Genomic DNA, 12,492 nt, shown 5'->3' on the forward strand with positions numbered 1-12,492 from the left:
TTTTCTCCAAATATTTCATTTTTCCTATTTTACATTTGCAGGACAATATTAAGTTAGTTTTAGGAGGAAAGAGTTTTCACAATCTTTTTAAGCACAGTATTGTTTTATATAATTAAAGACATGTATCAGTAAAATTCAAGTATAAAACACCAAGCCTTAAGAAATACTGTTGACTGTTTGATGGATCCATTTAAGAAACAATGGTGAACAAACAACTGTGAAAACTAATTCTCTTGATATCTCTGCACCAAGTGATAGAGTAAACTTAAACTTGGTAAGTGTGGGGAGATATAAGCTCCAGCTCCTGCTATTCTATGTGTGATGCATTTTCTAGCCAGTTCTTTGGAAGTTGGAAAGTATCCCTAGTACTTCCTGGTGCTGCAGGGCAGAGTTTTTCCAGAACTTACTTTATAGATGAGGTAGTACTTTATGACATCTGTTTATATGAAGATAAGTCAGATTTAGCTGCTCAAAGATATGAAACTCACTATCAGATGTCCCCTCCCTACATAGGTGTCAAAGCCATTATCAGCTTCCATTTCAAATCTCTTAGATTCATTTTTGTTCATGATTCTGACTTTTAAGTTCCTTGCATCTTTATCACTTCCTGCCTTTTCTGTCTATTCCCATACCTGTGTTGGAATAGGAGATTAGAACATGTGCTAGTTAATTAACCATATTAAACAGAATGGTCTCTCATTTCATTAACAGAAAGTACAAATAAAAAGTAGTCAATTATATGACTTTAAGGAAAAGAAACACTTTTTACAATCATTAATCACATAATAGTAACTCATTTCTGGAGGAGTAATTTATACTCAATATGTTTACTCTGTTTTGTTGTAAGCATAGAAGGTATACACAGTAGTTAGATTCACTTTGACAAAAATCATACATACAAGTAATTTGATTTCAAGCCCAGTTCCCTACTTTTCCTCTCCTCTCCCTCCTCTTAGTCTCCTTCCTCTACTCGACTCATCTCCCTTTCTTTCTTTATTTATCCATTTTTAATTGGTTCTTTCTACATATACATAAAGGTGAAATGTCTTCTGATACATTGATATATGCATATGACATGATTTTGCTGAATTCACCCCATATTCCCTTCCCTTTCCCTCCTCACCTCCCTCCTTTCCAATCTCCTTGTTCTACTCCACTGATCTTCCCTATATATTTATGATATCTGATCCCCACCAGCACCACCTGCTTTCCTTTATTTTTCCCTAGCTTTTGACTATGAGAGAAAACATTTGATCCTTTGTTTTTTGAGTCTACCTTATTTCACGTAGCCTGAGGGTCTCCATTTCCATCCATTAACAAGCAAATGCCATTATTTCATTTTTCTTTATGACTGACTAAAACTCAGTCATATATCCCACATTTTCTTGATCCATTCATCTATTGATTTGCATGCAGGATGATTCCATAATTTGGCTAAAACATACATTTTTGGTTTCTTTGTCAAGTATCAGCTGTGATTATGTGGGTTTGTCTCTGTGCTTTCTGTTCAATTCTATTGGTCTTCCTGTCTATTTTGACACCAATATCATGCTGTTTTGTTACTTTTGCTATAAACATTGAAGTGGCTATATTGCTATAGTATGCTGATTTTAGTTCTTTGGGAACAATACCAAGGAGAGGAATAGTTGAGTCATAGGGTGGTTCCATTCCTAGTTTACTGAGGAATCTCTACACTGCTTTCAAGAGTGGTTATATTAACTTGCTTGTACCATCAACAATGTATGATTATATCCTTTTCCCAACGTCCTTGCCAGCATTTATCATTATTGAGTTCTTGATAATTGCCATTCTGAATGGAATGAGATGAAATCTTTATGTAGTTTTGATTTGCATTTCCCTGATTGCTAGAGATGTTGAACATTTTTTTTTCACATATTTTTTGGCCTTTTGTGTTTCTTCTTTGGAGAAATATCTGTTTAATTCTTTTGCCCATTTACTGATTTTTTTTGGCATCAAGTTTTTTTAGTTATTTATATTTTCTGGTTATTAATCCCTGGCAAAGATTTTATCCCATTCTGTAGGCTCTCTCTTCAGGCTGTTTTCTTTGTGTGCAGAAGCTCTTTAATTTGATGCCATTCCACTTTATTGACTCTTGATATTATTTCTTGAACTTTATGGGTCTTGTTGAAGAAGTCACCACCTTCATCTATATAATAGTATAATAGAGTGGCGACCTTATGTTTTCTTCTACCAGTTACATGGTTTCTGGTTCATTTCCTAAGTCTTTGATCCATTTTGACTTGATCTTTCTGCAGGGTGAAATTATATTCTTCTACGCATCCAGTTTTCCCAGCACCATTTATTACAAAGAATCCCTTCTATTCAACATACATTTTTGGACCCTTTGTCAAGTACCAGCTGTGATTATGTGGGTTTGTCTCTGTGCTTTCTGTTCAATTCTATTGATCTTCATGCCTATTTTGATGCCAATATCATGCTGTTTTGTTACTAGAGCTCTGTAATATAATTTGAGATTGGGGATCATTGTGATGTGTCCAGCATCACTCTTCTTGCTCAGAATTGCTTTGGCTATTAGAGGCTCTTATTCTTCAAGACAAATTTAAGGACTGATTTCTCTAGTTCTCTGAAGAATGTTATTGTTGTTTTAACGGGAATCACATTAAGTCTGTTTATTGTTTTTAATAGTATGGCAATATTATTTCTACCCATACAATAACATTGGGGGATATGGGGGGGTCTTTCCATTTCCTAAGGTCTTCTTCAACTTATTTCTTCAGCGTCCTATAGTTTTCATCACAGAGATCTTTCACCTCCTTGGTTGCATTAATTCCCAATTTTTTTCTCCCCCACCTTTCCTTTTCTTTCTTTTCTTTATTTCTTACTTTCTTTTTTTTCTTTTCTTTCTTTCTTTTTTCTCTCTTTTTTTTCTTTTGCTTAAGGTTATTATGAAAGGTATAGTTTTCCCGATTTCTTTCTCAGCAGAATCACTGTTAGAGTACAGGAAAGCTATTGATTTATGAATGTTGATCTTGCATCCTGATACTTTGCTGAATCCATTGACCAGTTCTAGAAGTCTTCTGGTGGAACATTCTGGATTTTCTAGATATACAATCATGTCGATAACAGAGATAGTTTGACTTCTTGCTATTTCTATTTATATCCCTTTAATTTCCTGTTCTTGCCTGATTGCTCTGCTTAAGAGTTTTGAAACTATACCAAATAGAAGTGCTAATAGCAGACATCCTTTTCTTATTCCTTGTATTAGAGGAATAGCTTATAGTTAGTTGTTCTCCATTCAGTATGATTTTGGCTTTGGGTTTGTCATATATACCCTTTATATCATTGAGGTAACTTTCTTCTATCCATAGTTTCTCCAGTTTTTTTTTTTTTTTTTACATAAAAGAGTGCTGGAATCAAAGGCATTTATTTACTGCATCTATTGAGCTGATCATATGATTCTTGATCCTAATTCTATATAAATGGAAGAAGCCCACTTGATCCTGGTGTATTATTTAATTGATGTGTTTCTCCATGTGGTTTGCTAATATTATTTAGGATTTTTGCAACTATGTTCATCATTGATATTGGTCTGTAGTTTTATTTCCTTGATGTGTCTTTGTCTGGTTTTGTTTTCACTGTTAAACTGGCTTTATATAATATATTTGGCAATATTCTGTCCTGTTCAATTCTATGAAAAATTTGAGAAATACTGGTGTTAGTTGTTTAAAAGTCTGGTAAAACTCAGCTGAGAATCCCTCTGGTCCTGGACTCTTCTTTGTTGGTAGCAATTTAATTTCTATTTCAATTTCATCACTTGATATCAATCTGTTTAAGTTTTCTATATTTTCTTGGTTCTGTTTGAGTACCTTATATGTATAGAAAAATTAAGCAATGTCTTTAGATTTTCCATTTTATTGAAGTATAAATTTTCAAATTAGTTTCTAATGATCTTCTTGATTTCAGATGTTTCCATGGTAACATCTCCTTTTTCAACTCTAATGTTATTTATTTGGGTCTTCTCTCTCTTTTGGTTAGTTTGGCTAAGGGTTTATCAATCTTGGTTTTTCTTTTCAAAGAACCAGCACTTTGTTGAATTGCTCCTATATATTTTGTGTTGGTGATGATTATTCTTAATTTCACTAATTTAAGCTTTGATATTTATTATCTCCTATCTTCTTCTGGTTTTGGAATGAGTTTGTTCTTTCTTTTCTAAGGCCTTCAGGTAGAACATAAGCTTCTTCATTTGGGAATCTCTCTATTTTTCTAATGTAGGCATATTCTCTTCAATCCCAAATACTCTCTCAGATCTGTTCTCTTGATGCTGTCCCATAATTCTTTAATATTTGATTGATGTACCTTTATTTTTTCCTTTATTATATATTGACTATTCAAGTGTATGTACCTTCTCTTTAAGGCCTAATGTCTGTCTTCAAGGCCTCAAGCTCTATTTTCTATGCAATATAATCTGTCAGTTATGCTTTCAAGAAATTTTAAAATTGAATTCATTGTGTCTTTCATTTCCAGGTGTGGTTGGTTTCTTTTCATTACCTCTACTAATGCTGATGATATTTCAGTGTCTTTACTGATAGTGATAGTGATCATATTTTTATTGAAATTGGTTTTCATCTCCTGTATTTGCTTTCTTAATTAATTTCTTAGATTTTTTTTAATAGAATTTTAATAATCAGTTTATTACAGTCTTTCTCTGGTATTTTGTCTAATTCCATATCTGTAGGATCCTTTGTTAAAATTGAGAATTGGGTCTTTTGAGGGTGGTTTGTTTGCCTATTTCTTTATGTCTTCAGAAGTATTGGAATTGTGCATCGATTCAGATGGATTCCCCTTTCTCTTTTATATGTGTGTCATTTTGTGTGTAGTTTGTTTGGTTTTGCTTTGTTTTTTGGTTTTTGGTTTGGGGACTTCTCTCTCTCTCGTGTTTTGTTTTGTTTTATAATTTGGGTAGATGTTCCGACTAATCTGAGTATGCCCTCTGGTATTTCTTCCATGAGGCCAGGGTTATTGATGTTGGAATTTTTGTTTCCCCAATTCTATGCAATAAAGTATTGGTGAAGCTCAAGGGGGACTAGGTCTCATGGCTGGTGAGACTTTCTGTTACTTGGGTGAGTTGTGGATATTGCTCTGAGGCAGGTTTTTCATTCTGTGACTTTGAAGTGTCCAATCACTTTCCACCTCCTCTTAGGGGTAGGGGGGAGCCAAGAATAGCACTAATGTTAGCAACAAATGTACAACCTTAAGATAAATGTCCAGCATCTATTTTGACAGCTATAACACTATTTGCCATCTATATATGATTAGTGGAGTCAGAATTTAACAACATTATAAATAATATAAACCCAATAAAAAGTTGTGAGCTAGATCAGGCATTATACAGCAAGTGTCTACTACATCATCCACTCTATTAATATTCACAATGACATGAATGGGGTAGGATTTACATAAAGTGTATAATTCTATTATTTAGTGGAATTACAGTTTCTTATGTGAAGAAAAAATAGGGAGAAATGCAAGAAAAAAATTGAATTAGTTAAAAACAAGTGAACATAGGAGAGGCATAAGATAGATAGCAGATGTTAGCTATACAGAGAGAAGAAATAATTAACTAAAAGTATTGGAAAACCTGAAAGAAAGGTAGAGAGAACAGGAAAATTTGCCTGTGGGGGAAGAGATTGAGAAGTAGCAATGAGAAGGACTAAAACTAAGATGTAAACAAATGAGCAAATGTAAAATCAAAACAGCCTAAAACCCATATATTATTATATCCCACAAATATCAAACCAAGACTAAATAATAAACAGGTGCAGAGCAAAGCAGTTAAAGTGTGTGCGTGTGTGTGTGTGTGTGTGTGTGTGTGTTTGTAGGTATATAGAGAAAACCTATTTAGACAGTAAGAATGCATAACACACCCACACTCACTTGTGTGTGTGCATGCATGAACACACACAGACACAGGAAATCTTACAGAATAGGAAAAAAAAGTAATAAAGTACAATGAAATGATACTTTTAAAAATTTAAAGTTAAAATTTAAAAAGATTAAACATATTTACATATATGTATTTATTTACATATATATATATATATATATATATATATATATATATATATATATATATATAATGGGGAAATACAGAGGAAAAAAGAAAAAATGGATAAGAGAAAAAATTTTACTGAGAAATAGAGGGCTTATTTCCACTAAAGAGGTCAAAAGTTTGGCAGGAATGAATTTTCACCTTTTATATTTATTTTTGGCTTTGTAGTCCTTGGGTTAAAGGTTGAGAGTTGCTAAGTCCAATACTTTTGTGTTGTTTGTCACTTAACTGTCAGCTGTTATGGCGAGAAGGCAAAGCTGGTGGTAGCAGAGCTCAGCTTCCAGTTCTCCACCCTAGGGTGGGATAGACTTAAGGTGATGAAATTTGTGTATTTCTTTAATGGGGATGGGACAGTTCTAAATCAGAAGTTCCAGCACTTAGGGCTTAGCCTTGGTTCAACTTTGGAACTCTCTCCGTGGGTATTTGAGATTTGATCCAAACTCCATTGCTAGAGAGATGTTGGTCTCTACAGGAAGTCTGAAACTCTAGGGCCTCCAGTAAAATCTACCTTTAGGGTGTAGGGACAGAACCTCCCCAGGTTTCACCTTCACTGATATGATTATAAAGTACTAGGTACTGCTCTAGAGAGCCCACAGTCCTCTGTTGCCACTATAGGTGCTTCTCAATGATTCTTACCAGGTTCCAGCAATAAAGCGAGCTATCTCCCTTCATATTTGGAGTCTGCATGGTTCCAGGTCTAATTTTCTTTGTGCCTGTTTTGGTCTTTGGTTCAGGCACCCTCTGGTGACTTTAATAGGTGACTGGTGGTAATTTCCTGTAGAAGTTCCCAGTCTCCTGTCTCTGCTTGCTGAGGTGCAGTGTTTATAGGAGATCCCTGCACAGTTTGGTGTGACCACTTTCCACTCCTGTGGTTTGTTTTTTTTGAACCACTTCCCTACCACCTCTGTGCCCATTAAAATCAACCTTTCTCTCTAATCTACAGGTCTCCCAAAGCAAGTTTTTCTTTATTTTAAAATTTTCTTTATCAGCTGGCCACACTGTTTCCCTTGTCTGCCTGCACTCCCCCCAACCGCGACTCAGCTGCCACTGCTGATGACAAACTATTTCTTATGTTAGGTCCAAGTTTCTGACTTCCTTTTTTCTGTATGATTTCTTTTACACTCTGATACCAAATTCCAGTGAGTTCCCTAAGTTAGCCATCTCACTGAGAAGCGGTCTGCCTTCTTTGTATGTCTGGTGCTGAGAAATGCTGACAACTGCTTCCCTCCTCTGATTGGCCATCCTCTTCCCTCCCGGTACCCAGTTTTCACCATCTGTATATTTCTTAGGTTGATTCTGAGCAATTTCTTCAATTCTCCTTTAAAATCCACTATTTTTTTTTTTCTCTTAGCTATTTAACTCATTCTAACTTTGATTTATTTATTCTTTTCTTTTCAGGGCACTGTTGCTTGGATTTGGATGGCTACCTGTTAACTTTTTTTTTTTTAATTTTTTAGCTGTAGTTGAACACAATACCTTTATTTTATTGATTTTTAGGTGGTGCTGAGGATCAAACCCAGGGCCTCGCACGTGCTAGGCAAGTGCTCCACCCCTGAGCCACAACCCCAGCTCAAACATGAACCTTTTAATAGGAAATTAAGAATCCCTCAAAGTGAAATCATTACCTCTGCAATGTATTTGGGATTCTTTGTGAAATTAATTGGATTCAGTTCTCAATCGAGTGGGATATGACTTAAATCTTTTTCTAAAAGGTGAGAAAATGTAGGATTTAATCCATAATCACCTATATTTCTGAAGAGGTCATTAAGTTTCTTTTGGTAATAATTAGGAGTCATATTAAAATTTGGAGTGAAAGAAAATCTTTGTTTTCAAAAATTACTTTCCCAACTGGTACCATATTGGTTGTGTTTTAGAGGTAATATTCAAACCAGATATATTTTTTGTTTTTAAAGGACATTGGGATCCTTGAAAGAAATGTTTCTACTTTTTTCTGAATATCTATCCATCCATCTATCTCTGTGTTTGTCTCACATATCTATACTTCCTAAATGTTTAATGACCTCTGTTTACACTGGAAATTGCATTTTCTATTACAAATTGGTTTTCCTTGGGGTCTTAATTATCTATTGTCTTCTGTATTTTTATTCTTATACTTTAGCTTCTTTGCTGAAACTGCTTGTTAATTTTAAGAACACAAATTTCTCCTGAAATTGCTTGAATAATCATTTGTATCACCTGTATATAATTTCATTTCCCATGTTTTCTTCCTAACCATTTTCTTATTTCTACCTTTAAATGGAATGCTTCTCTTGTTAAGCCACTAAAAATGATAACTTGATAAATAACCTTTAAGTCAGATGTTAAATGTTTTTCTATTACTATTTTTAAAAAATAAAAACAGTTTTATTCTTTGAGCTTTTTAATTTTACTGACAATTCATAAATAACATTTAGATGTTCAGGGCACAATAGCCCATGCATATAATCCCAGTGGCTCCAGAGGCTAAGGCAGGAGGATCATGAGTTCAAAGCCAGCCTTACCAAAAGTTAGGCAATAAGAATCTCAGTGAGACCCTGTCTCTAAATAAAATACAATATAGGGCTAGGGATGTGGCTCAGTGGTTGAGTGCCCCTGAGTTCAAACCCCAGTACCCCTCACCAAAAAAATAAATAAAAAATAAATAAAAATAAATAGATGTGTCTTGATGTGATCATTTAATGCCTTCATTCTAACTTTATTATTTAGTTAAATCAGTTTACAGTTATATCTTGTGTACTACTATTGCTCATTGTTTTGTATAAAATATTGCCTTTGTAAACAGCTAGAAAACTGTGTTAGATGGAAAAATACGTTTAGCTTACATAACATTTTCTGTTAAAAGAACATATTTGTACTCTGAAAAAAAATTTTGTCAGTCTGTTTGCTTTCCAGGCTTTAAATTTTTAATTTATTAGCAAACCTGACCAAGATTTTGCTTTATTTAGTGGTAAAATATTTACTATAAATTCAATTCTCCTAATACTATGCAACGTGTAGTTTCCATAGATTATAGTGAGTGTTAATAATTTTCCTGAAATCTATTTCATGTGGATTTTTAAACATGATAAATCATTTTACATAGCAATCTATCTTTCCAAGTTTCTCTCAATTTAATACATCTCCTCTTTCTCATAACTAGTATCATTTATTTGTTCCTTGTCCTCTTCCTCCTTTTCCCTGATTAGAATTGACAAAAATCCTGTACATTGTATTACTCCTGTTTTTAATTTTTTTTAAATTTTTTATTCTAATTTGTTATATATGACAGCAGAACATATTACAATTCACATATAGAGCATAATTTTTCATATCTCTGGTTGTATACAAATATTATATTAGTTGTGGGAAAAAATACATACCATAAAATTCACTATTTAAATCAATCTTAAGAGTACAGTTCAGGGGCTGGGGATGTGGCTCAAGCAGTAATGCGCTCGCCTGGCATGCACGAGGCGCCGGGTTCGATCCTCAACACCACATAAAAATAAAAAAGTAAAGATGTTATGTCCACCGAAAACTAAAAAATAAATGTTAAAAAATTCTCTCTCTCTCTTTAAAAAAAAAAAAGAGAGTACAGTTCAGAGACATTAAGAACATTCACATTTTTGTGCAAATATCACTACCCTCCAATCACAGAAATTTTATGACAAAAATTTCATCACAGAAATTTCTCACCAATCTGAAATTTTGAACCTATTAATCATTAACTCCATATTCTTCCATTTCACCCAGCTTCCAGTAGTAACCATATTCACTTTTTGCCTTTTAGTGTGACAACGGTCATATGGTATTTATTCTTTTGTGATTGGCTTGTTTTACTTAGTATGTGTCTTCAAAGTTCTTCCACACTGAAGCAGATATCAGAATCCCCTTCCTTTTTAAGGTTGAAAAATAGTTCATTGTATATATATATACCATAGTTTGTTCATTAATTAATTGATGGACATTTGCTCTTACTTTTGCTATTGTAAATAATGCTTCTGTGAACATGAGTATACAGATTTATCTGTTCAGTTCCTCTTTCAGATGCATACCCAGAAGTAGAATGCAGAAAACATCGTTTTTAATTTTTTGAGAAATTTTCTGTTTAATAGTTTTGCATAATTTCATATTTCCAAAAGTAATGTATTTTCTTTAATTCTAATTCTATATTTTTGTTTATTTGTTTTTAATAATAGCAATCTTTTTATTGAATTTTTTAAAAAATAAATGACAGTGGAATGCATTACAATTCTTTTTACACATATGGAGTACAATTTTTCATATCTCTGGTTGTATATAAAGTATGTTCACACCAATTCATGTGTTCATACATGTACTTTGGATAATGATGTCCATCACGTTCCACCATCCTGGCTAACCCCTGGCTCCTCTCTTCCCACCAACCCTTCTACCCTATCTAGAGTTCATCTATTCCTCCCATGCTCCCTGCCACACCACACCATAAGTCAGTCCCCTTATATCAGAGAAAACATTCACCATTTTGGGGGGGATTAGCTAACTTCACTTAGCATTATCTTCTCCCACCCCATCCATTTACCTGCAAATGCCATGATTTTATTCCCTCTTATTGCTGAGTAATATTCCATTGTGTGTGTGTGTACACACACACACACACACACACACACACACACACACATATCTATATCTATATATATCTATCTCTCTCTCTCTCTCTCTCTATATATATATATATATATATATATATATATATATGTACATATATACATATATATATATGCCACATTTTTTTATCCATTCATCTACTGAATGGCATCTAGGTTGATTCCACAGTTTAGCTATTGTGAATTGTGCTGCTATAAACATTGATGTGACTGGGTCCCTGTAGTGTGCTGTTTTTAAGTCCTTTGGGTACAGACTAAGGAGAAGGATAGCTGGGTCAAATGGTGATTCCATTCCCAGTTTTCCAAGGAATCTCCATACTGCTTTCCATATTGGCTGCATCAATTTGCAGTCCCACCAGCAGTATATGAGTGTACATTTTCCCCACATCCTCACCAACACTTATTATTGTTTGTCTTCATAATAGCTGCCATTCTGACTGAAATGAAATATCTTAAGGTAGTTTTGATTTGCATTTCTCTAGTTGCTAGAGATGATGATCATTTTTTTTCATATATTTGTTGGTTGATTGTATATTCTCTTTTGAGAAGTGTCTGTTCAGGTCCTTGGCCCACTTATTGATTAGGTTATTTGTTTTTTGGTGTTTTATTTTTTTATTTTTTTTTTATTTTTGGTGTTTAGCTTTTTGAGTTCTTTATATACCCTAGAGAATAGTGCTCTATCTGATGTGTGAGGGGTAAAAATTTGCTCCTAAGATGTAGGCTCTCTATGAACTCTAGATAGGTCAGAGGGGTTGGAAGGGAAGGGAGGGGGCATGGAGTTAGAAACAATGGTGGAACGTGATGATCATTATTATCCAAAGTACATGTATGAAGACACGAATTGTTGTGAATATACTTTGTAAACCACCAGAGATATGAAAAATTGTGCTCTATATGTGTTATAAGAATTGTAATGCATTCAGCTGTCATATATAATTAAAAATATAAAAATAAAAATAAAAAAATATATAGGCTCTCTATTCACCTCACTGATAGTTTATTTTGCTAGGAAGAAGCTTTTTAGTTTAAATCCATCCGTTTATTAATTCTTGATTTTAATTCTTGTGCTATAGGAGTCTTATTAAGGAAATTGGGGCCTAATCCCACATGATAAAGATTAGGGCCTACTTTTTCTTCTATTAGATGCAGAGTCTCTGGTTTAATTCCTAGGTCCTTGATCCATTTTGAATTGAGTTTTGTGCATGGTGAGAGATAGGGGTTTAATTTCATTTTGTTGCATGTGGATTTCCAGTTTTCCCAGCACTATTTGTGGAAGAGGCTATCTTTTCTCCAATGCATGTTTGGAACCTTTGTCTAATATAAGATAATTGTAATTTTGTAGGCCAGTCTCTGTGTCTTCTATTCTGTACCATTGGTCTACCAGTCTGTTTTGGTGCCAATACCATGCTGTTTTTGTTACTATTGTTCTGTAGTATAGTTTAAGATCTGGTATAGTGATACCATCTGCCTCAGTCTTCCTGCTAAGGATTGCTTTAGCTATTCTAGGTCTCTTATTTTCCTAGATGAATTTCATGATTGCTTTTTCTAATAATAGCAATCTTAACAGGGCTCAAAGTGGTACCTCAATGTAGTTTTTGACTTGTGTTTTACTAATGATTACTCACCTTATATCTAAATAGCCTATTACTGAAAATGAGGCATTTACATCTCTAATTACTATTGTAGATCGAGTTCAAGCTTTGACTTTGTCTGTGTTTGCTTTGTACAATTTGAAGCTCTGAGGTTTGGTACATATGTCTACAATTGAAGTATCTT

This window comes from Callospermophilus lateralis, chromosome 9 (genome assembly GCF_048772815.1).
Source record: "Callospermophilus lateralis isolate mCalLat2 chromosome 9, mCalLat2.hap1, whole genome shotgun sequence".
NCBI classification, from domain to species: Eukaryota; Metazoa; Chordata; class Mammalia; order Rodentia; family Sciuridae; genus Callospermophilus; species Callospermophilus lateralis.